This window comes from Anguilla anguilla, chromosome 15, assembly GCF_013347855.1.
Source record: "Anguilla anguilla isolate fAngAng1 chromosome 15, fAngAng1.pri, whole genome shotgun sequence".
NCBI lineage: Eukaryota > Metazoa > Chordata > Actinopteri > Anguilliformes > Anguillidae > Anguilla > Anguilla anguilla.
This window is the reverse complement of record NC_049215.1, coordinates 11,073,380-11,098,937: the sequence shown is the minus strand read 5'-3', so window position 1 is coordinate 11,098,937 and position 25,558 is coordinate 11,073,380. Positions and strand designations below refer to the sequence as shown.

At 49.2% G+C, this 25,558-nt stretch overlaps 1 protein-coding gene across 3 annotated transcripts in view; it reads right to left on the bottom strand.

The window, feature by feature from the left end:
* LOC118214233 (double-stranded RNA-specific editase 1-like) overlaps positions 1 to 25,558 on the bottom strand; it is a 141,660-nt gene that overhangs the window by 86,215 nt on the left and 29,887 nt on the right. The window contains exon 1 of one of the 3 annotated variants that reach the window (XM_035394011.1): positions 9,452 to 9,478. The exons of the other annotated variants lie outside the window; for them this stretch is intronic. The gene's annotated coding sequence lies outside the window, so the exon portion shown is untranslated. Of the gene's footprint in view, positions 1 to 9,451; positions 9,479 to 25,558 lie in introns of those variants that run through there. 3 annotated transcript variants of the gene reach the window in all.

Here is a 25,558-nt window from a genome sequence, read left to right as displayed (position 1 = left end):
GGGGATGAGACTCTGTGAAGCTCAGCGTGTTTAAGGAGATGAGACTCTGTGAAGCTCAGCGTGTTTAAGGGGATGACTCTGTGAAGCTCAGCGTGTTTAAGGGGATGAGACTCTGTGAAGCTCAGCGTGTTTAAGGGGATGAGACTCTGTGAAGCTCAGCGTGTTTAAGGAGAGGACTGTGAAGCTCAGCGTGTTTAAGGAGATGAGACTCTGTGAAGCTCAGCGTGTTTAAGGAGATGAGACTCTGTGAAGCTCAGCGTGTTTAAGGAGAGGACTGTGAAGCTTTAAGGAGATGAGACTCTGTGAAGCTCAGCGTGTTTAAGGAGAGGACTGTGAAGCTCAGCGTGTTTAAGGAGATGAGACTCTGTGAAGCTCAGCGTGTTTAAGGGGATGACTCTGTGAAGCTCAGCGTGTTTAAGGAGATGAGACTCTGTGAAGCTCAGCGTGTTTAAGGGGATGAGACTCTGTGAAGCTCAGCGTGTTTAAGGGGATGAGACTCTGTGAAGCTGAAGGAGATGAGACTCTGTGAAGCTCAGCGTGTTTAAGGGGATGACTCTGTGAAGCTCAGCGTGTTTAAGGGGATGAGACTCTGTGAAGCTCAGCGTGTTTAAGGGGATGAGACTCTGTGAAGCTCAGCGTGTTTAAGGAGATGACTCTGTGAAGCTCAGCGTGTTTAAGGAGATGACTCTGTGAAGCTCAGCGTGTTTAAGGGGATGAGACTCTGTGAAGCTCAGCGTGTTTAAGGAGATGAGACTCTGTAAAGCTCAGCGTGTTTAAGGAGAGGACTGTGAAGCTCAGCGTGTTTAAGGAGATGAGACTCTGTGAAGCTCAGCGTGTTTAAGGAGATGAGACTCTGTGAAGCTCAGCGTGTTTAAGGAGAGGACTGTGAAGCTCAGCGTGTTTAAGGAGATGAGACTCTGTGAAGCTCAGCGTGTTTAAGGAGATGAGACTCTGTGAAGCTCAGCGTGTTTAAGGAGATGAGACTCTGTGAAGCTCAGCGTGTTTAAGGAGATGAGACTCTGTGAAGCTCAGCGTGTTTAAGGAGATGAGACTCTGTGAAGCTCAGCGTGTTTAAGGAGATGAGACTCTGTGAAGCTCAGTGTGTTTAAGGAGATGAGACTCTGTGAAGCTCAGCGTGTTTAAGGAGAGGACTGTGAAGCTCAGCGTGTTTAAGGGGATGACTCTGTGAAGCTCAGCGTGTTTAAGGAGATGAGACTCTGTGAAGCTCAGCGTGTTTAAGGAGATGACTCTGTGAAGCTCAGTGTGTTTAAGGAGATGAGACTCTGTGAAGCTCAGCGTGTTTAAGGGGATGAGACTCTGTGAAGCTCAGCGTGTTTAAGGAGAGGACTCTGTGAAGCTCAGCGTGTTTAAGGAGATGAGACTCTGTGAAGCTCAGCGTGTTTAAGGGGATGAGACTCTGTGAAGCTCAGCGTGTTTAAGGGGATGAGACTCTGTGAAGCTCAGCGTGTTTAAGGGGATGAGACTCTGTGAAGCTCAGCGTGTTTAAGGGGATGACTCTGTGAAGCTCAGCGTGTTTAAGGGGATGAGTCTGTGAAGCTCAGCGTGTTTACGGAGATGAGACTCTGTGAAGCTCAGTGTGTTTAAGGAGATGACTCTGTGAAGCTCAGTGTGTTTAAGGGGATGACTCTGTGAAGCTCAGCGTGTTTAAGGGGATGAGACTCTGTGAAGCTCAGCGTGTTTAAGGGGATGAGACTCTGTGAAGCTCAGCGTGTTTAAGGAGAGGACTGTGAAGCTCAGCGTGTTTAAGGAGATGAGACTCTGTGAAGCTCAGCGTGTTTAAGGAGATGAGACTCTGTGAAGCTCAGAGTGTTTAAGGAGAGGACTGTGAAGCTCAGCGTGTTTAAGGAGATGAGACTCTGTGAAGCTCAGCGTGTTTAAGGAGATGACTCTGTGAAGCTCAGCGTGTTTAAGGGGATGAGACTCTGTGAAGCTCAGCGTGTTTAAGGGGATGAGACTCTGTGAAGCTCAGCGTGTTTAAGGAGATGAGACTCTGTGAAGCTCAGAGTGTTTAAGGAGATGACTCTGTGAAGCTCAGCGTGTTTAAGGAGAGGACTCTGTGGAGGAGCCGTGTGTAATGCTGCAGACCTCCTCTCTCTCGTCTGGGGGGGGGTGAGTCAGCTTCCTCCGGGCGACAGCTGCTCGGGCGCAGGAGGGGGGGCTGAAGCTGCCGGAGATGCCAGTTTCACTGTGCCCGTGAGCTGGCTGGCATCTCCTCAGAAATCAACCACCATGCCACGGCACCCCACACCACTCTAGCTAGGCTCGTCACACGACCCCCCCCCCCCCCCCCCCCAGACGAGAGAGAGGAGGTCTGCAGCATTACACAGACAGACAGACAGCAGCACTGAAGGGAACCGGAGGCCCAGCCCCGGCTGAGCTTCAGAGGCTCTGAGGCCCTGGTACACGACACTGAACGGTATCACCCACACCGTCAGACACATCCGCACGGACCGCTCCTCAGAAGCGCTCAGCAGACGTCTCCTCGCCCACTGAAACTCACAGTGACGGAGTCGCTGGTCGGGCTACAGCGGAGAGAGAGACGGCTGCTCTAGCAGACACAGACCTTGCCCTCATTTTCATAAGAACGCAGAGCTTTAACCATAGACTTCCTGTTGCTCAGAAGCGGAAAATGAAACACAGAGCGACACCCCAGCCCACGTGACAAAATCAGAAAGATTAGCATAATCGGAGGCCGGCTCGCCCCAACTTTCAAAACCAGAGGAAAGCCTGCCGTTTCTGCGGCAACACCTCGTAAGAATGTCCACCGTGGCCAATAAACAAGCTGGCATACGGAGTTAAACGGAAAACTATTTTGATTCCCTTTTCCCGTTTACATTGCCATTTGTTTTCTTTAACATCTGTTTGCATGATATAACGGACCAGGGAGCACACGGGCAGGCCTGTTCACAAGCGCTAGAGGGCTCGACAGCCATCTTGGCTCTCGTGAGTCAAGACGTCGACCTCTCGCTGGAACCTCGCCGTGGCGACGGGATAAATAATGTTCGGCCTGCGGAAAGCAGGCCAGTCATCGGCGCATGACAAACGCGCAACACGGAAGCCGTCTGACACGCGCATTCCTCAGGCGAACAAGTTCAGCGAAACAGTTTCGGTTCCGCAAATGTACGAACGTGGGATGTCTGCTGCAGAGGCCCCAGCTCAGGCTGCCAATAGGACCGAAGTGTGAGAGAACACCCATTTTCTCTGAGAAGGTGCGCAAATTCTCTCCCCCCCCCCCCCCCCCCCAAAAAAAAACCTTAAATGTGAAAACCAAAGAGTGGAACTGGTAATCACCATTTTGCATCCACAGTATTCATCCTCAATGCCTCTACTCTAGAGTTAAAATGCAGAGCGACGCAAACTCCTGTTATCTGAGCACCATCAGCCACGGAAGAGCAGAAACGCCCAAACAGGCCTCGCCCGCCCGTTCCCAGGCGGGAGGGAGATGTTCTCGGTCGGTCGGTCGGTCGGCCTCCAGGGAGGTCGCGGTTCGCAGGGTGGATTCCGCGGTCACGGTCCTGGCCGGATTTAGCCGGCGACGAGCGGGTTGGGCGAGGAGTTCGCCGACACGACACCAGAGAGCCTTCCTGTTAGCGTGGGAAGCGCCCCCTGAATGGACCCAGCCCCCGCCAGACCGCGATTAGTCAGAAGCGGTGACTGATCGCCGCTTTCCTGGGAAATCTGAAATCTGAAGCGTGATCTCACTATGCCATCACTCTCTCCCTCTCCCCGTCTACGATACACGTTCCTTTTATAGCGAGAAAAGAACGGGGACGCGTACGTGCTTCTAGGTTGGAGGGCCAGCGCGCTGAAGTATCAAACCCGCCGCGCTGAAGTATCAAACTCAAGGTGCTGAAGGACCAAACCCGAGGTGCTGAAGTATCAAACCCGAAGTGCTGAAGTATCAAACCCGAGGTGCTGAAGGATCAAACCCAAGGTGCTGAAGGATCAAACCCGAGGTGCTGAAGGATCAAACCCGAGGTGCTGAAGTATCAAACCCAAGGTGCTGAAGTATCAAACCCGTTTGACATGTTCATGCTGAAGGGGCGCCCCAGAAACTCCATCCTGTTGGGATTTTCACTGCTGATACTTCTTTTAGCAGGCCGTGACAGTGCAATGAGGGAATGTGCGGGTAAAGTGATGACGGACGTTCGTCGCTCACTCCGCTGGAGGAGGGGCAGGCTCCCCGCTCGGATCGCTGCGGGAGTCAGAATAACACTAAGGGAGTGCCATTTCATTTCCCCCCACTGTCCGGCCTGTCGGATGGCAGTCAGGCCCACATGCGGAGAGCAGTGAGAGAGTTTTCCTCCAGACCCACCTCCAGGCACAGCAGGGTTTTTACCACACAGAGAGTTCTGCCTCCACCAGCCTTTGTGTCCCCTCCAAAAAAGTCTGACCGGTGTCAGCATGAAGATAAACATTAGAAATACAAGCATTGCACACAACGGACGGCTATCATTTATAACTGCAATGCAGAAATGGCCTGCGTCTTTGGAATGCAGGACATTTCAAAATCTTACACGAATACACTTGCGTTCTGTGAAAAATAACTATTTTTGCCACAGTATGTCAGCCCACAATATCAATTTTTGGCAGACAGGCTAATAATATTTTTTAAATCCTCAGAGAGATTTTTGTTTTAATTTACTCGTGTTGAGCAAGCTAGCTAGTGTGACATCGCGCTTTCAACTTTCGGTTCAGATCAGGCGCTGTCTTGTTTTTGATTACCCCAACGCTACCAACGGCAGTGTTAATGATCAATAAATAACACAAATGTCAGACAACTAAAGATGACTGGCTCAAAGAAACATGGATAATTATTTTGTTGTGGTTCAAGTCTGAGTCATCGCATGTGGTAATCTTAAAAAAAGAAAAACCTTGGAATATCTGAGTTTATAGATCCCAATGAATAAAGGTGTTAGGAGGTCCAGGGTGAGGAGGTGCTGGGAGACGGGGTTTTTGGTGAGGGGGTGCTGGTTGAGGAGGTGCAATGAGAGAAGGTTTTTGGTGAGGGGGTGCAGGGAGAGAAGGTGTTTGGTGAGGGGGTACAGGGAGAGGAGGTGCAGTGAGAGAATGTTTTTGGTGAGGGGGTGCAGGGAGAGGAGGTGCGGTGTGAGGAGATGCATGAGTGGCTACAGGGTGAGGAGACGCAGAGAGAGGAGGCGCAGGGTGAACTAGGCCATAGCTGCTCCTCCAGGACACAATGAGGGATGAATCTCTCAGCTGAGAAACGGTCCAGATGAAAAATTAAACATTACTGCACTATTTTACTTTTTTAAATTATGATTTCATCTTCCAAGAGACAGCACAGATCTATAATAAAAATCAGTACGGATCTACTGAGCAATAAAATTCTGACTACCACATAGAGAAAGATTTTTTTCTGTGAACTTACGACTGCTCAAATTCAAATGGTGCAGCTTCATAAGTCTGTCATTAAACCCTGCATAGGCTGTTCACGAGAGCAGCGTTAGCGCCCTATGACGGGTTACGGAGTACAGTCTACTACGAACCAGTCAGCCTCACCTTTAAAGCGCTGGTTAGTGAGGTAATCTATGCTTTCCGAAGTTAAGCTGCACTTAACATGAAGCAGGACTCAATCGCTCTAAGCACCTCAAAAGAGTCAGAGACAACGGACACATTAAAGTTAACTACTGGAAACATATAATAAAACGCTAAGTATTTAAAAAGGGTAGCTGAGCCTTTAACCCTTGTTTTAATACCCTGGCAGGAGACTTGCTTCCACGGGCTTATGTAAACGTGTTAAAATAAATCACACCTACATGATGCGGAGGTCCGACTGCAGATCTTTACCTGCACAGTACACAGTGAAGCATACATAGCTATACAGACCGTGTAAGCACTCAGCCACACGCACAAGACTGACGCTAGCGACTCTCGCTAACGCAATCAACTAGCAGGCTAGCGATTGGCTGAAGATAGCGATTCCATTCATATCCCACGGTTTTACAACTCTGCTGACAAACAGCGCAGCCAAAGAGGCTGTTGGTTAGGATTGTGGCGAAGAACTATTGCGTGAATTCATCTACGAATGGCCATTTAACAGCAAGAAATTTTTTTTTACAATTAGCAGTTGCCACTGATAGCAAAATACAATTCAAAACCTACTGGACAGCTAAAGGAACAGCAGTAGACTAAAGATAAAAAAGATCAACAGCCAGAGAGGTCTTTAAAGCTACACATTGCTGGAAAATTTTGGCTCGTGGCTCTGTGCCCATATGTCACTGCTGACCAAGTGTTGTTTTGTTACTTGAAGCTCCCACAGAAGAAGCTGCAGGCAGTGTGTGACGCTGTGGCTCCCACAGAAGAAGCTGCAGGCAGTATGTGACGTTAGTTCCGCTATCTGGAGCCGAGGCGGCCGGATTTCAGGGCGCGCAGGTGCGGGGTCAAAGGTCGCGCCCTCTGTCGGACCCCGGGAAGGCGAAGGAGCAGGGCGGGGCTTTCGCCAGGACGACCCGAGAGCTCCACGTTCAACAGGACGGACGAACAGAAGAACAAGAGAACTTTCCGCAGACGGAACCGAAAACCCGAGCGAGGATTCGGGACACCCCGCCTCCTCTGCTATCCACCTGACAGATTACAGACTCGAGGGGGGGGGGGGGGGGGTCGTATGCTGCCAGCCTCCATTTTGTGGTAATCGGGCTGTTCTAAAAGCGCAACTTCGCACCTTTACTGGGGCCGAGCTCCAGCGCAGCACCAGCTATCCATCACTGGGTGCACAAAACGCAGACAAAATGTATAAATAAGTACTCTCACATCTGAGACGTGTTCCTGAGCCGCCGTCCGTTAGAAACGCACCGCGTCTGGACTCAGGACTGAAAACCTGCGACCCTCCTGCTGGGTCAGTTTATCCTGAAACGGAGCTATACGGAGACTAACTGTGCCCCCAACAAAAACCAGAGAGAGCAGGCCTCGTTAAAGAAAGGGCAGGCAACCGAGCTGGCGACCGAGAGGTTGCGGGTTCGACACCCGGCCAGCGCGCTGCCCTCGGGGCAAAGGCACCGAACGTAGGCCGGTTCAGTCGACACCCCGCCGAATTAACGGACGCCAAAAACACGCGAGGGCTCAGGACACACCACATCCCCCGTTACCAAACCGAAAGAGTACTCAGGACACACCACATCCCCCGTTACCAAACCGAAAGAGTACTCAGGACACACCACATCCCCCGTTACCAAACCGAAAGAGTACTCAGGACACACCACATCCCCCCTTACCAAACCGAAAGAGTACTCAGGACACACCACATCCCCCCTTACCAAACCGAAAGAGTACTCAGGACACACCACACCCCCCCTTACCAAACCGAAAGAGTACTCAGGACACACCACACCCCCCCTTACCAAACCGAAAGAGTACTCAGGACACACCACACCCCCCCTTACCAAACCGAAAGAGTACTCAGGACACACCACACCCCCGTTACCAAACCGAAAGAGTACTCAGGACACACCACACCCCCCCTTACCAAACCGAAGGAGTACCGACTCCCGTGCCGACAAACACGCGAGCAGCGCACGTCTCCCTGGAGGGGAGCGACCGCTAAACGCTGGAGCAGGAGCGCGTCGCGGGGAACACCCCGGTGCGTCACACCGAGCTCCGACAGGCCTGAGAGGCCGCTCAAGCACAACAACGTCCAGACTGGAAACAGACGAGCGAGGTCTCTGTTAAACGGGCGGGGCGGGGGTAACGTGACGCAGGGCCGTCCGGACTGACCCAAGTCTCCTGTTACGGGAACCCAACTCGCCGGGCTATGATATTCATACAGCAACGCCGACTTAAAACATTAACGGCTTCTACATCTTTAATGTGTCTGGGGCAGAGTCAGTTTACTCTGAGAAATGAATGTAAAATAACATCCGTCACCACGACTGTGAACCTGTAAGAAAAGTCTTACACCACCAGCAGGGAAGCACAGTCCTGTGTGTGTGTGTGTGTGTGTGTGCATGTGTGTGCGTGTGTGTGTGTGTGTGTGTGCGTGTGTGTGTGAGAGAGAGAGAGAGAGAAAGAGAGTGTGTGAGTGAGTGCCTGTGAGAGAGAGTGTGTGTGAGAGAGAGAGAGAGAGAGAGAGAGAGAGAGAGAGAGAGAGTCTGTGTGTGTGAGTGAGTTTGAGTGTGTGTGTGTGTGTGTGAGAGAGAGGGAGAGTGAGTGTGTGCGCATGCGTGTGAGTGAGTGAGTGAGTGTGTGTGTGTGTGTGTGTGTGAGAGGGAGAGTGAGTGTGTGCGCATGCGTGTGAGAGAGTGTGAGTGTGTGCGTGTGTATGTGCGTGTGTATGTGTGCGAGTGAGTTTGAGTGAGTGTGTGTGTGTGTGTGTGTGAGAGAGCGTGAGAGTGTGTATGTGTGCGAGTGAGTGTGTGCGTGTGTGTGTGTGTGAGAGAGAGGGAGAGTGAGTGTGTGCGCATGCGTGTGAGTGAGTGAGTGAGTGTGTGTGTGTGTGTGTGTGTGTGAGAGGGAGAGTGAGTGTGTGCGCATGCGTGTGAGAGAGTGTGAGTGTGTGCGTGTGTATGTGCGTGTGTATGTGTGCGAGTGAGTTTGAGTGAGTGTGTGTGTGTGTGTGTGTGAGAGAGCGTGAGAGTGTGTATGTGTGAGGGAGAGTGAGTGTGTGTGTGTGTGTGTGTGTGTGTGTGTGTGTGAGAGGGAGAGTGAGTGTGTGCGTATGCGTGTGAGTGAGTGTGTGTGTGTGTGTGTGAGGGAGAGTGAGTGTGTGAGGGAGAGTGAGTGTGTGTGCATGCGTGTGAGAGTGTGTGTGTGTGCGTGTATATATGACTGTATTATGGGTATGTGCGCATGCGTGTGAGAGTGTGAGTGTGAGCGTGTGTGTGTGTGTGAGTGAGTGTGCGTGTATATATGACTGTATTATGGGTATGTGCGCATGCGTGTGAGAGTGTGAGTGTGAGCGTGTGTGTGTGTGTGAGTGAGTGTGCGTGTATATATGACTGTATTATGGGTATGTGCGCATGCGTGAGTGTGAGTGTGAGTGTGAGCGTGTATATATGACTGTATTATGGGTATGTGCGCATGCGTGTGAGTGAGTGTGAGTGTGTGCGTGTATATATGACTGTATTATGGGTATGTGCGCATGCGTGTGAGTGAGTGTGAGTGTGTGCGTGTATATATGACTGTATTATGGGTATGTGCGCATGCGTGTGAGTGAGTGTGAGTGTGCGTGTATATATGACTGTATTATGGGTATGTGCGCATGCGTGTGAGTGAGTGTGAGTGTGTGCGTGTATATATGACTGTATTATGGGTATGTGCGCATGCGTGTGAGTGAGTGTGAGTGTGCGTGTATATATGACTGTATTATGGGTATGATGAAAGGCGTTCACAGAGATCAATCTGCCCTCTCTGTGCGCCTCCCTCCCCCCGGGTGACAGCCTGTGGGGCGCTGTGGCTGCAGCGTGGCGCTCACCGTGTCTGGGGCGGCGGTCCGGCGGCAGGGCGGGGCGGGGGGTGGGGGGCGGGGCGGGCCGGGTGCAGGACGGGGATCCTCCCTAAACGCTCAGCCTTCCTCCGGGAGGGCGTCCCAGGCCACCCTGTGGAGAGACGCACCCAGTTTAGAGGAGAGTGCAGCGGAGACCCCCGGAAGCACAGCCTGCTGAAAGAGCACAGGCAGAGCGAGAGCAGAGTGCACAGCTAAGAGCCGCGGGTAGGCAGAGGTGCGCGCTAAATAACTGTGGCTCAATGAGCGCGCACGGCGAGCGTGCACGGTGAGCGTGCACGGCGAGTGTGCACGGTGCACGCGCACGGCGCGACCGACAGTCACAGCAGCCCCTGGATTGCCCCCGGCGTGGGAGCTCAGAGGGGCGCGTCTGCAGCGTGGGAGAGCAGCACAGGGCCTCTCTCTCACGGCCCGTGCGACGGCTCAAAGCAGACGCGCGTCAGACAGAGCAGCTCACGCAGGGAAAACACCGCCAGGCCCCCCGAAGCGTTCGGGAGCCGCGCCACACCCAAAACCAGCTGAACACCCGCCGAGAACCCCCCTGAGGACAGCCCTGTGCGGATTTCACCTCCCCGCGGGTCACGGCGGCGTCGCGACGAGCTCACCTCAGGCGAACCCCGCGCCCGTCGCTGCCCTCGCTCTGATTACAACGGGCGATCCGAACCCCCAGCCCCCCCAGCGCCGTGAGCGCGTGCGGGGGGGGGGGGGGGGGGCGAGCGACTCAACCTGCGCGCTAAAGCTCCGTCTCAACACCGGCGGCTCCCAAACGTACCGCCGCGTTAAGTTCCCACGGACCGAATTCGCCAATCAGAGTGCAGCTCGCCAGCGGCGCGCCAGAGATAGCCTTTCCGGAAGGTTCCTCACCGGCCTAACCAGCTCTCCTGCTATTAATCATCAGCTCATATCTGCCCCCTGATTTCACTGAGGGGAAGGGGGGGGGTATTCTCCGTCTCCGCGGGTAACGCGGGCAGTGCCGGGATCCGTTTGGGACTCCCCCTCTCCGCATAACGAAGCGCTGCGGCCAATTAAATTTCAGCTCCGCGCCGCGCGGTGTGAAACCAAGCGAGCGTTCCGGGTTGAGTCGGACCCGGGGGCATCGTCAGGGCCGCCCGCCCGTCCGCCCGCGCTCCTTCATCAGGATGAGGAGTCCTGCTCTCCTACGGAAAGCCTAATGGGCCAATCCCTACTGAGAAAGAGCAGCCCAACAGCCTCCCCCTCCTTCCTAAAATGAATACTGCACACGCTGTCAGAGTGTCCTGCTGTGCACTGCTCTAAAAAGAGCAACGGCACAATGCACTAGCAAACGCTTTCATAACACACACACAAACACAGACACACACACACGCATGCACACACTCACACACACACACAGACACAGACACACACACACGCATGCACACACTCACACACACATACAGACACATACACACACACGCACACGCACACGCACACGCACACACACAGACAGGCACACACACACACACACACACTATCTTGCATTGTAAGGAAGAGCGTCTTCGAGCCTTCGGTAAGTTATTTTTGGTCCACACGAACCATGAAATCACACTTCACCTGGGAAGGGAGACCCCAAAAGACGGACTGAAAAAGAGGCTGAACAACCCTTCAGTGTTCCACACACCACTGAGCTTTGGGTTCTTCCTCTATTGTCAAAACAGCCCCAACTGGAAATGGAGCGTTGAGTGTCACCATGGAGGAAGGCAAAGACTTGCGTAATACAACAGGAGAGCAGGAGATTAGCGTCAGTATTCATTTCAAACACAGATCATACCATTACCAGCTATGCCATGGGGGTTACATGCCGAGTCTCCCTTAAATACACTTAAGATGCTTTTCACAAATGCGAAAGACCCTAAAAACTGTCTAAAATATGTATCTTCCAAATGTGCCGTACAGCACAGTTCACAAACAATGTTTTGCAAACCTAAGCTGCAAGCTGAGAAAAATGATTTGAATCACAAAAAAATGAATTAATTACAGAGGGCCAGGGAGAGTACGGAAAAGCCCGAAGGCAGTCGCCGGAGGAGTTGACCTGGAGAAACACGACGGGAGAACCAGGCCACGGATAACTGATGTGATAAACGAACTAACCCCCGGGATATTGTGCTAGTGAACGGAATAATGAACCCGCTCCTCATCACCGGGGTTCTGTCTGTGGGTCCAGCCCAATGCGTCTGTTCTGCAGGACACACACTGAACGCTCCCATCCAGCCCAATGAGTCTGTTCTGCAGGACACACACTGAACGCTCCCATCCAGCCCAATGCGTCTGTTCTGCAGGACACACACTGAACGCTCCCATCCAGCCCAATGCGTCTGTTCTGCAGGACACACACTGAACGCTCCCATCCAGCCCAATGCGTCTGTTCTGCAGGAGACACTGAACGCTCCCATCCAGCCCAATGCGCCTGTTCTGCAGGAGACACTGAACGCTCCCTATCCAGCCCAATGAGTCTGTTCTGCAGGAGACACTGAACGCTCCCATCCAGCCCAATGAGTCTGTTCTGCAGGACACACACTGAACGCTCCCATCCAGCCCAATGCGTCTGTTCTGCAGGACACACACTGAACGCTCCCTATCCAGCCCAATGAGTCTGTTCTGCAGGAGACACTGAACGCTCCCATCCAGCCCAATGCGTCTGTTCTGCAGGACACACACTGAACGCTCCCTATCCAGCCCAATGCGCCTGTTCTGCAGGAGACACTGAACGCTCCCATCCAGCCCAATGTGTCTGTTCCGCAGGACTGACAGCACGCAGCAGGACAAGGACACTCAAGCTGGGTTTTCACTGATCATCGTGCAATCAGAGAGGACGGCGACGGAATCGCACCACGAGAGCGTCCGAGGGTGCCGATGGGGGCGAGCGGACCGTGCGCTCCCCCACGTCCCGCCAGCGGGCAGAGCGTCACTCCCGGACCGCGGGAGACGAAGCGTGACGGGGGAGGAGCACAAACGGGAGGCAGGAGCACCCCCTGCCCCACCGGAGGGGGAGGAGAAAACGACAGAGTGGGGTACGCGGTAATCCCAAAACGCTGCCGAGGCCCCAATTACTGACACCAGAGACGAAAAGGCAGCGTCTTTAAACCGAGCTGTTCATACAGAGGACTGAGAGAGCACACCTCAGAAAAACTCCTCACTTCTGTAATAGCAGCTACGCTCTCAGTGAAAATTAAACAGAAAGATTTCGAGAAGCAGCAATAAAACAGTGACTGTGATGCTGTGCTGCGAGTTTGGGGCCTTTTGTGGGAAAGGCATCAGATAGACTGACTGGTCAAAAGCAAAATGTTACCTAGCAACTACCACCCGGGACTTTACCCAGCACCCTTACCCAGCACTCAGGACTTTGTACAGCACCCTTACCCAGCACTCAGGACTTTTCCAGTACCCTAACCCAGCAATCAGGACTTTATACAGCACCCTTACCCAGCACTCAGGACTTTATACAGTACCCTTACCCAGCACTCAGGACCCATACCCAGCATCCTTACCCAGCACTCAGGACTTTACCCAGCACTCAGGACTTTATACAGCACCCTTACCCAGCACTCAGGACTTTATACAGCACCCTTACCCAGCATCCTAACCCAGCAATCAGGACTTTATACAGTACCCTAACCCAGCACTCAGGACTTTATACAGCACCCTAACCCAGCACTCAGGACTTTATACAGCACCCTAACCCAGCATTCAGGACCCCTACCCAGTACCCTAACCCAGCACTCAGGACTTTATACAGCACCCTAACCCAGCACTCAGGACCCCTACCCAGCATCCTTACCCAGCAATCAGGACTTTACCCAGCACCCTTACCCAGCACTCAGGACCCTTACCCAGCATCCTAACCCAGCAATCAGGACTTTATACAGCACCCTAACGCAGCACTCAGGACCCCTACCCAGTACCCTAACCCAGCACTCAGGACTTTACCCAGCACCCTAACCCAGCACTCAGGACTTTATACAGCACCCTTACCCAGCACTCAGGACTTTATACAGCATCCTTACCCAGCAGTCCTGACGCTGTGTGCATCCAGCAGGAAAGCAGGCTACTCTTCTGAGAATGCGGCATAAATCATACTGACAAGCAGAACTGGAGCCAGAAATAAACTTACGGAATATATCGCAAATGTCAAGATTTAAAAAAAAAAAAAAATTAACCACCATAAAAACTGAGCAAGGTGTACAGGATCTACACATCAAGTGGGCAGAAAAGGCTGCAGTCTACGAAAGCAAGGTGGGCATATAAATTTTATAAAAATTATACAGACTTGGACAACTGCATATGTCCAGCTGACTAAATTAAATTAGCGAGCTAGCTAGTTGCACTTGGCTACATTTACAGCAAGCTAATCTGTCCCTGGGACTCAAAATGTCTCCAATTCAGGGATGAACTAATCGAGAATCTATTATTCATCCAGAAATGCTCGACCGGCTGGGCAGTTTTTCCTCTGTGTGTGCTGCAGACAAAAAGATATGCTCCCAAAAATCAATTTTAATAAAAATTGTGTCTGCAATACAGAAACGTGACTTTTATTCTGAATGTACCAAGTTCAGGTGAACCACAGACAGTGTTCAAAACAACAAGATAATTTCTTATTTTCTTTTTTGGCCAAAAAGTAGCATGATGTAGCATGGTTTGACAATCACCCAGGGAGAAAAAATCCCAGCCGTACCAGCAAAAAAAAAAAAAAAAGGTGGAACAACTTGAAAAACATTTAAACAGACATGCTTTATTTTTACTAATTCCAGTACAAGGTTAACCGCAGAGAAGCCGCTGAACACATTCGACGCGGCGCCCGAAGAAACGTGCTGAACGCGAGGGGGCTAGCGATTAGCCGCGAGTCAGCACGTAGCGCGCTGCCGCAGGGACAGCCGCTTCATAATCCGTTATGAATGGGTCTGCAGACCACGGAGCATGTTATTAATATCAGCCGCAGATTGAGGGCAGACATATTCGGCAAAGGGAGAGTGAGTTTTGGAAGAGAACCCGGCTGGTGTGGTTTACCGGTCTGGTGACTGCTGTTGTCTCAACGTAGCCTCAAGCTGCCACAATTCTACATTGTCTGCGTTCAGAAGTTTCAAGAAGCGCCTATCAAATTTCGCTCGCTAAAAGTGATGCATGGACCGTCAACTGTGGATGTACTTTCCAACTGCAGCTGAAGGATAATTTGTCTCCTTGATGGCTTCTGCCGTCTACCCTCGATAGCTAAATATTAGGTTACCAAGGTTGCCGGTGAGCTCCGAACAGTTATCCTCTGCACGTCTGCGTTGGCGAGACTTAGCGAAGGCGTACATTCATTTTATAAAAGCGCAATCCACCACTGCCAGTCAGACAGAAAAATGACCTCAAACGCTTCAATAGCCAACACAAAAATATTTATAGCAGCACATCTTCCCAGACACCCCCCCCCCCCCATCCCCACCCCAGCTGGAGTACCAGAGCCTTAGAACCAGCCACTCTGCAGCTGCTGCACAAGGGAGAAACAGCAACCTGATTTCATGCTACTGTACTCCACCGACCCTTCCACTGTTTTTTTTTACTTTATTTTGAGAGCTGTGGTTGTCTAGAAATCTTATTCGCCACACAATACATCCAAAACAGGCCCCTGTCCATCAAGTGAGTGTGGCTTACCGCAAAGATTTTTCCAGAACAGGAGACATTTTATTTTGCAGATTGGGATGTTGGTCAATTTAATCATTTTTTTAAGCCGGTGGACAGACCATTTTACCTTCAAATGAGGGTGAGGTAGCACTTTATAGAACACTAACGTTGTCACCAAGGTAACGGTGGAGAGGCAAGACCGTCCTGCAGGAGCCTCACAGGAACGGGCATGGGGGGCACACTGCCCTGCAAACTGCCTCTCCCACAGGAGCGAGGGAGCGAGAGAGAGAGAGAAAGGGCGGGTGGAGAGAGAGAGAGAGAGTCCTTGCGCTGGTATCCAATCGAGGGAGTGAGAGGGGGGAGAGAGAGAGAGGGGGAAAGAGAGAGAGTCCTTCCTCTGGTATCTAACTGAGGGAGGGAGTGGGAGAGAGACCGAGGGAGGGAGAGAGAGAGGGAGAGAAAAACAGAGACAACGAGGGAGAGAGTGTCCTTGCTAAGGTAGCCAGTTGAAAGAGAGAACGCCGGATGAACGCACGGAGGTCACAGCTTTCATGTTGGTGAGTGCTGCCGGTCACGGTGACCTTGCCGTACCTCGCCTTTCCACCGAACCGCACCGGAATTAGCCGTGGCAGTAATGCAGGTAGAACTGGCAGCGTATTACAATTACCATAAACACTGATGCCTACCGCACTCACCAGCCACGTCCTCATCGCGCGATACACGTGTGGGGCTCCACACTGTTCCCGCGCCAGAACGAGCCGCTCTGCCCCCCCCCCCCTCAGCAACGCGACGCATTTTTACACGCAGATAAATCTCCGCGGGTGGGCGACAGCAGCTTATGCACATTTCATTAAGCTCGGGAAATTTGTGGCCGCCCGTCGGCGCTTGCGGCCATTTTGTGCCTGAGACGTTGCGCACCTGAGCTCCTTCCCGATCGCCGCTGTTCACGGCAGGTCAGGCCGCGGTCTTTAACGAGACCGCGGCGGGGAGGCGAGCGCTGCGAAGGAACGGCTTCTCGGGGCGAGCGCTGCGATCCCGTGTCCTCTACGCTAACGGCGGAAATGAAATAACTCACGGCCTTGGCCGACAGGTCGGGTACGATGTGGGTCACGCCCGCGCCGTCAGACGGGTTTCACTTCCAGAGCAGGGATGGGCAGCATTTAAAAATGCATGCATTAGCTATCTCATAAGCTGCTGAAAAATTGTCATGCAATTCGTATCACGATACCTCAGAAAGACGCATTTTTGATTTAAAAATATTCAAAATAAGTCCTTCTCCCGCATATATACCAGATCTGACCAATCCTCAACCATTTAGGAGGCGGACTACTCGTAAAATGGCTTGACTGAAGCAGGACACCATTACCATTTACAACACTAACGGTTTTCACTCATGAAACTCACTTTCGCATCAAGTGAAAATGACCATCTTTTCATCAGTAGAGGGGTCAAAGATATCTAGGGGTCCTAACCAAATTTAGTCATTTTTTAAAACATATTTTCATTTTCATTTTACCTTCCCCCTCCATATAGCCTATACAAACCTACCCAAAACCTCTCCAAAAATAAATACATTTATTTTTGTCCAATACAAAGCATATAAATTTGCCCTGTCGGATGGTTTTAGATGAAACATTGATATTGCATCAAAAGATAATGCAAAAACATTGTGATACATACCTAAATACGTACACTCTAGTATGTTTTTCTGTACTCTACAGTATGCATTTTTTGCTGAATGAGAATGGGACATTTTACTAATGTTATCATTTCTGATCATTCCAAGGTAAATTTTATGTTTGTCTAGTACATATCTGCGCACAGTAAATTTGAGTATGCCCTACAGTAAGTGATAAATATAGCTCATAGAGATAGGCTACTATTATCCCTCATTATGTACAATAAGTTCATGAGAAAATAATATTCCACCATCAGAAAAATGTTTGCAATGTTCTGGCTTCACGGTAAACCACTGCATCAAACATAACATGACTGAGCCACCTATGAACGCTTACACTACAGTATGTGAAATGCCCGCATTAGAGAATAGCGCAAATCTCTTGAAAGACGCTTCACATTTCATTGTGAGTGGTATAAATTCTAACAACGCAGGCCACTACTACATTACTCTTCCAAGACATAGAGCTTTCTTTCACTGGCTTTCAAGCTTAAAGGGAAACCTGCAATGACATAAAGGGGAAGTAGAGATGTACTGCAGCCCATTATTATTCAACAAAGCCTCTTCCATTTGTCCAAGATGGACAAATATGTGCACAGAAAACTAACTAACTGAAGGCAATCCATAAAAGATGATGTGGAAAATAATTATGCGGTCCTTTACGATGACCTTTACATCAAATGACAATCCTTCTCAAGAAATGTATTTTTGTATCTTCAAAATACCAAATTCTGTATTTTATTTTTGATACATTTTTAGAACCAGCATTTTGTGGTGTCTTTTGAGGCATTCACCTCAGATTGATCTTGCATGAAATGTTAACATTTTTGCCAGGCTGTCTAATTGGCAGGTCGAGTCAGAGAACCTCGAGGCGCGGTCTGATGCACAGGCAGATCTGAAGTCAGGGATTAATTCACGGATTTGCCACCTTCTCCGTCTTCCAGAGACACCATCTGCCTCGACACCTGCGCAAGGGGAACGGGGGGGGACAGCGGCCCGCCCGTCCCAGGACGACGCCTCTCTTCCTGGAGACAGGGGGCGCCTGTTCACCATTCTTACACTAAAGGCTCGCGCTCCAACTCCGCTCACCTCCTCAGTTTTAATCCAGGAAGATTTTCATCCAAAAAGAGTCCTTTCTCGCCCGTTTCCGAGGATTCCTACTTCAGGGTGGAGCGTGAAACCGGACTGGCCACAGGACGGGGGAGAGAGAGTCTAACAAAGATGGCCGATTTCCCGCTCCTACAGGGAAAGGAGTCCTGAGGCAGGCAAAGAGGATCAACACGCCCCATTCTGAGAGCAGCGATCAGCACGGATCACATGATCAGATGTCATTAAGGCCAGATGAACTCCAACACCGGAAAATTGAGAAGCTTCCTCTTAACACATCCCCCCCCATCCTTGAAGTAACCGAGATATGTGTAAGGATGGAACACGTTTGAAATAATGGGTGTGCTAATTGTCTGGTCGGGGATTAAGAGTTCTATAGCCGGCAGCACGTGGAAAACCAATGCCTGTTTCAGTCTGAGTTCTGGCTCTCGTTATGAGGCGATCGGGTTATTTGTTTACGGTGAAGGTATGAAGCAGAGCCGAACAGCCAATCCCTCAAAAATGTGGTGGTAGAGGTTCAGGCTGAAGATACCATCTACACTTCCAAGTACGTACAACGGCCAAGATAAATATTTAAAAAATAATATTAAAGCTAGAGTAAATAATACTTGTATGGTAGGAAATTTCCGTTACTGATGCTCAGTCTGGCAGCGCACTGGCATTTAGGACAGAGAGCTTCTCCAAACTCAGAGGTGAAATCATCAACGCCACCAGCTGCAGCGGCAATCAGCAACTGATTAACCACTGGTAACCAAAAGCTAGGGACAAGTCTGACTGAACACAGGTCTGAGTCTGCTATACTTATATGGTTGCCAGATCTTTCTGGTCCGGTCGTCCACTGCGCTGATTTTCAGTGAAAGGGCATCACCCACATGCCCCAGAATGACTCAGTCAGAAGCAGCCTGGCTGGCAGTTAGAGGCCATCAGAGATGGAGTAATTTTGGGGGATTTAGCAGTGCGGGAAGGAGGCTCTGCAGAAGGGTCCAGGGCCCCTCCATTCTATTCCTTTCCAACTCCTCTCATATCTAAGGGGTGTGATTACCATTTTAAACTACATTTCCCAAGAGCACTTTCCCGCAGAAACTACAAGCCACTGCCTGAAGGCAGTTCACCGTTGTTAATCGACTGTATAAATATATGATTTCCATTACATTATGGGCATTTAGCACACAGTCTTATCCAGAGTGACTTGCACAGCTTTTTTCCCCCTTATTTATTTTTACATAGTATCATAGCATCCATTTATACAGCTCGATACACACTGAAACAATGCAGGTTAAGTACTGTGTTCAAGGGCACAATGGCAGGAACTGAACCAGCAGCCCTTTGGTAAAAAGGCCAGTTCCTAAACCATGATATGACAATATTCACCAACAGCCAGACAAAACAGACAAACAAAATTATAACAAGCATCCGTACACGTCTGCAGAGGCCTCCAGTGCCACGTCCTGGTACACACGTTACATGCATTATTACACGTGCTACAACATGCGCTACACACACTACATCTCATACTACTACATGCCCTATACGCACCTGTGTGCAAAACTAACATTGCTCAAGGTTATTCAACCATAAATCATTTTACATGTCATGACAATCATATACAACTCCACACAGATAATCATTACTATTTTCTGTCATAAAAATAACTGAGTGTCTTTTGCAAGTCGAGACAAAGCTGACTGTCGTTCTGAAGACAGCAGAAGGTTCCAGAAGGAAAGACACGTGTGAAACGTGACGGACGGCCAGAAAGTCAGCACACTCGGGCGTTCACGGCGTCCATTACAGTTAGCATTATCTTGCTAGAACTCTAGCCTCAGTACGGGCCAAATACAGGGTGTATGAGACCATGGCATGGCTCTTGAGATGGGATAAGCTCTCAGCCAATCAAAGCGCATGATTCGCGGCCACAGCCCCGGACCTCGGCCCGGAAACCGGGACAGCACCGCGACGTGGACCAATGAGCAATCACCAAGTACGGCTCGCGCCACGAAGCGAGCACCCTCCAGACCCGCATGGTTCAGCGAGGGGGGGGGCTGGGGGGGGGGGGGGAGTCCGCCAAGGCGGGAAACCAGGAGGGAAAGGGCGTCAAAGTTACGGAGCCGACCTACAAAAGAGCAGGCACGCGGCCCGTCCCCGACTCCTACCCCACCTCAAGAGAGACGCACCGGGGGGGGGGGGGGGGGGGGGGGGGGGGAATTAGGTACCACACCCCTCCACAAATCTCACGTTCACTTCTGTCAGCATAATAAGGGGGTTTGGTGGAAGTTTGCCAAATGTACGCTTTGTACTGAATATCAGGAAGTCGCCATTTAGTTTTGAATGCGTGGAGCAGTGTGCCAGGTCATGTGGTTCGAGGCAGGTGGGCTTAATGTTCTTCTGTTGCTGGTTGGGGGGGTGGCAGAAATGCCTGTTCACTCCTACAGCAGCACTGCAAATGGGTTTTCTGCAGCAGTACAAGCAAAGGACACCATGTGACCTTGGCTTCATGCAAGTACACCTCCCATAAATAGCTCAGTGTGTGTGTGTGTGTGTGTGTGTGTGTGTGTGCGCGCGCGCATGTGTGTGTGTGTGCACATGTGGGTGTGTGTCTGTGTGAGTGTGCGCGTGTGTGTGTGTGAAGGTGTGTGAGGTGTGCGTCACACTCAGTTCACTAGTTTAACCATCTTAAAAACCAACCACTTTTTCAGTATTAACCTAAACACTCCAACAAACTACTTTGACCTTATTTCTTCATTTTCTTCTTAACTCAATAAAAAAAATCTCTGTCTCCTACTTGACTTCAAATGTGTTTTTTGAAACATCAATACATTACACTGACCACAATGAACATCAAATTAAATATTGATTCCCCTCCATATCCCAGCTCTCCAGCTGAAAATCAAACGCATCAGTCCTGACAGTGAGGCATTGGATGGAATAAGCACTGCTACTGGGTAAAGCCAGCAGTAAAAAGCCAGTCCACACAAGTCAATGAAACGACACTGAAAACCGTAATAATGAAAACAATCTTTTTATTCTGCATGAAAAAAAAATAACTGAAGAGGTCAGGATATTTGTTTTATGTGTGAACTCTTTCAGCAAAATTAAGAGTTCAATGGTCCCCCTACACCCCTTTCCCCCCCTCTCAATTATTACTCCAAAGAAGAAACTATCAACACAAAGTTGTCTGATCTCAACCCATCTAACAATTCCTGTATCATCGACCTTCATTTTTAGCCACAAAGGAAGCAGATTTGAAATCAAATGCCAGGCTTTTACCAGTTTACACAGTCCATTATCATTCTGAATCCAGTGCAAAGGCACTCTTTTGTGTTTGTACAGACCCATCTAGTCCCAAAGCCCACAGTACCAACAGCAATGGAGGCTGTAGGCCCAACCCGCGTAAACCAGGTCATAAAGTTACACCATCTTCCATCCCGCCCCCCCCGCCCCCCCACTGGGAAAACGAGAAAAGAAAACGTCTCAAACTGCTCCCGAAGCTTCAGGCACTTCCCTTTCCTTTTCATTCAATCCCCCTCTTCCTCATTCATCTCTTTCCGTGAGTGAAATCGATCATTCGTTCAGTCAGCCATTTATGGTCTCAGAGAGAGAGAGAGAGAGAGGAGAGAGAGAGAGAGAGAGTGGGATTATAAGGGATGTGAAGAAAAGGCTTAACAGGGGACTGGAGTCCGTTCATCTAATGGCTCTGCAGGTCTGACACATAGGACCCATCTCTCCTCTTAGTGTTGGGTCAGCGCCTCCACGTCCTCCTTTAAAAAACCCTTTAATGAACACCTCGTCATATATGCCTTCTACACACACACACACATATATATATATATATATACATATATGAAATGGGGGTACTATGTATGAAGTGCTGTCATTTCTACATGTTGAAACCAAAATGTATAAAAACACCCTTTAATAAAAGCTGAGAATGTGCAATTTAGCCACATGTGAATTGTTTGATTATAAAGCTAAAACTGAGGTACAGAGCCAAATCAAGAAAAAATATGTCCCAAAACGTTATCAACTGCGCTGTATACAGGTTAGTTCAGCATAGTACGGTATCGGAGTAATTTACGTTTCATAATTAGCAATACCTCAATTTTCACACACACAGACCTGGATGTGTGCAAAGTATTATGGGACATTCGCACATTTCGCAGGATATTTGTAGATTTACCACTGGATCAGGAAATGTACACATTTCCAGGGAAATATACACATTTCCCATTTTTTCCACATTTACCACAACATAAAAATATAATCTATTATAAACAGACACAATTTATTAAAATAACTCTAACAGAATAATCAGAAAAATAGCTCAAAATCTACAACACATCAGTCGTAACATTGAGAGCATACCTCTGTGTGAAACGGGCTATGCTGTCTGTCCAGCGCTCAGAATAGGTAGCAGTTTCCCCATAATTCTCTGCTTCAACAAAAACAATCCCTGTCCCAAACGCTCACGAGCAAACTGGTGGAAAAAGCCGTTTTGATTCCAGGAAACGCTCATCGGCTCAAGCTGGACGTGAGCAGGGTGCCGGCGTGGAGATTTCACACTATCGCCGGAGATTCGCAGACCAAACAGCCAAAACCCACACACACAAAAAGAGAGAGAAAAGATAAAGGCTTTCCAGCGGCCGCAGGATCGCACACGCTAGAATCACAGCTCCGTTGTTCAAACTAACGGTTGAAAGTGATAACAGCTTAAGTATATTTGTCTTCTGCGCGAAACCGATCGTGTCGCTTTTTATTTTTATTGAAGAGATGCAAAGCACGCGCAATAAGACTAACTTAAGCATTTATGCGCTCGGCAATCGATTCCCAGGCAGCGTCTCTCTCGCTTTATTAATTACTGTCGTGTTGCCTTTTTTGGAATTATGGGTTTGTAATCTTCATAAAACTCCATAATGAGTTCCTGCACCCCCGCTATAAACGGTACTGCACTTTCTTCTGCCATTTTTTCTGATCGAACGTTTCGATCGACGTTCAGTTTACTTGGGCTGTTTAAAGTCCAGGAAAGTGAGCATAACTTCAGAGCCCAAACCTGGCTTTCAGCAGGTGAATTAGCTTCAGCTCTGGAGCCGCAACCTTGCTCTGTCAAACGGAACAGATTACGTAACCCGGCTAATTCAAACTGGGGTTACTGTAGTATAGCCCGGACAGTTTCAGCCAGCTTTGTGAAATATCTCCTAGCTCAGTGCTGCTATCCCCTTTCTGCCAGAAAATTTCCAAAAATAAAAATATTAATTAAAAAAATAAATAACTGGTGGGTCTCTTAATACTGAAAAAAACCCTGTTTGTGTGTGTGTTCATGCCTGCGTGCATGTTTTTATAAAACATTTTTAACAGCCATTTTAAATGTCACCAAGAGAAAAAATTCTACCTAGCATTCAAATCAAGGTACACAGTACAAACATGAATTAAAATAAATTTAAAAAACAAGCATACGCATGCAGTTTCCAGAAACAGACGGGCAGTCCACACTTGTAGGATTGAATAAGATTAATGTAATGTGACACGACTTTGACCGTGATGTGACCATCTCCAGAAGAATATTATGAATGAATGATTCTCGTGCTGAAGCAGATACTAGGTCACACTGTTCACTAACTACTGGAGATAAATAATGTCAATGATGGACTGAAGCGATCAGACGTGCTTTAAAAAATTGTTTAAAAGAAAATAAACTTGAAATTTAAGATTTGCAACCACTGACCCACCCTGGACACACACACACACCGTACACAGAAGCACACCACACACACACGGCCTTTGTCAGTGTTAATTTTCTCACAGTTAAATTAGTAGCCTTCGATTATCAGCAGACTGCAGCTGGTTTTCCACATACACAGCCTTACACAACAGAAGAAGAAGAACAGCCTTACACAACAGAAGAAGAAGAACAGCCTTACACAACAGAAGACGAAGAAGAACAGCCTTACACAACAGAAGAATAAGAACAGCCTTGCACAACAGAAGACGAAGAAGAAAAGCCTCACACAACAGAAGAAGAAGAGCAGCTGCTTTATACAACAGAAGAAGAAGAAGAGCAGCTGCTTTATACAACAGAAGAAGAAGAAGAGCAGTCTTACACAACAGAAGAAGAATAAGAAGAACAGGCTTACAACAGACAGGCAGCAGGCCTCCCAGGGGACTGCTTGCTCCTGGATGAACATGTAGGCCAGGTTGTTTAGTCACCAGCTCCTCTGACAAAGACTTCCGCATCACCGCAGGTCACAGAGGATGCAGAAAAGTTGCCTTTCATGTGAAAATTACAAAAGGAAGATGATAGAGCCAACGTTTTTTTTTTTCCTGAGGAAATGGAACGACCGACCCCATCTGCCGCTGAAAAGAAAACCACAACGCTGGATTGTGCTACGGCTGCGAGACTGACGCCATGGAGACGGAACCAAACTCCAGCCATCTTAATGAGTCTGACATCACACAGACAGGACCAAACTCCAGCCATCTTAATGAGTCTGACATCACAGACAGAACCAAACTCAGCCATCTTAATGAATCTGACATCACACAGACAGAACCAAACTCCAGCCATCTTAATGAGTCTGACATCACAGACAGAACCAAACTCAGCCATCTTAATGAGTCTGACATCACACAGACAGAACCAAACTCCAGCCATCTTAATTAGTCTGACATCACACAGACATAACCAAACTCCAGCCATCTTAATGAGACTGACATCACAGACAGAACCAAACTCCAGCCATCTTAATGAATCACAGACAGAACCAAACTCAGCCATCTTAATGAGCCTGACACCACACAGACAGAACCAAACTCCAGCCATCTTAATGAGTCTGACATCACACAGACAGAACCAAACTCCAGCCATCTTAATGAGTCTGACACCACACAGACAGAACCAAACTCCAGCCATCTTAATGAGTCTGACATCACAGACAGAACCAAACTCCAGCCATCTTAATGAATCTGACATCACACAGACAGAACCAAACTCCAGCCATCTTAATGAATCACAGACAGAACCAAACTCCAGCCATCTTAATGAATCACAGACAGAACCAAACTCCAGCCATCTTAATGAGTCTGACATCACACAGACAGAACCAAACTCCAGCCATCTTAATGAGTCTGACATCACAGACAGAACCAAACTCCAGCCATCTTAATGAATCACAGACAGAACCAAACTCCAGCCATCTTAATGAATCACAGACAGAACCAAACTCCAGCCATCTTAACCAAACTCACGGCCCCCCACCACAGACCACCGGCTCATTTGCACACCCCTGCCGTTTCCTGGGTCCCCCCCATCACTGCTTTTAAAAACTCCATGTGGGCTGAACATTTTCCCACTGCAGTGAAAGGACAGCGCTGTTTTGGCAGGTGGGACACTGGAGGCCAGTGACTCATTCAGACGGGCACCGCGCTAGGCTGCATTGTGTCTATGAGCTCCGACAGTCTGTCCTGCTGCCCCTTACCCAGGCTTCAACGGAACTCACTCACACCAATGCATTCAATCAGCTCAAATGCATACAAAAGGCACAACGTAAACACCGTATAAAAAAAACCCATCTCCGTTTTAGAAATCGGACCATTTCAACTCGATGAGTATCACTGTAATTTGAGTAGTCTAAAATATGTTTCCAAGAAAACATCTCCAACAATAGCCTACTTAACTTACAACA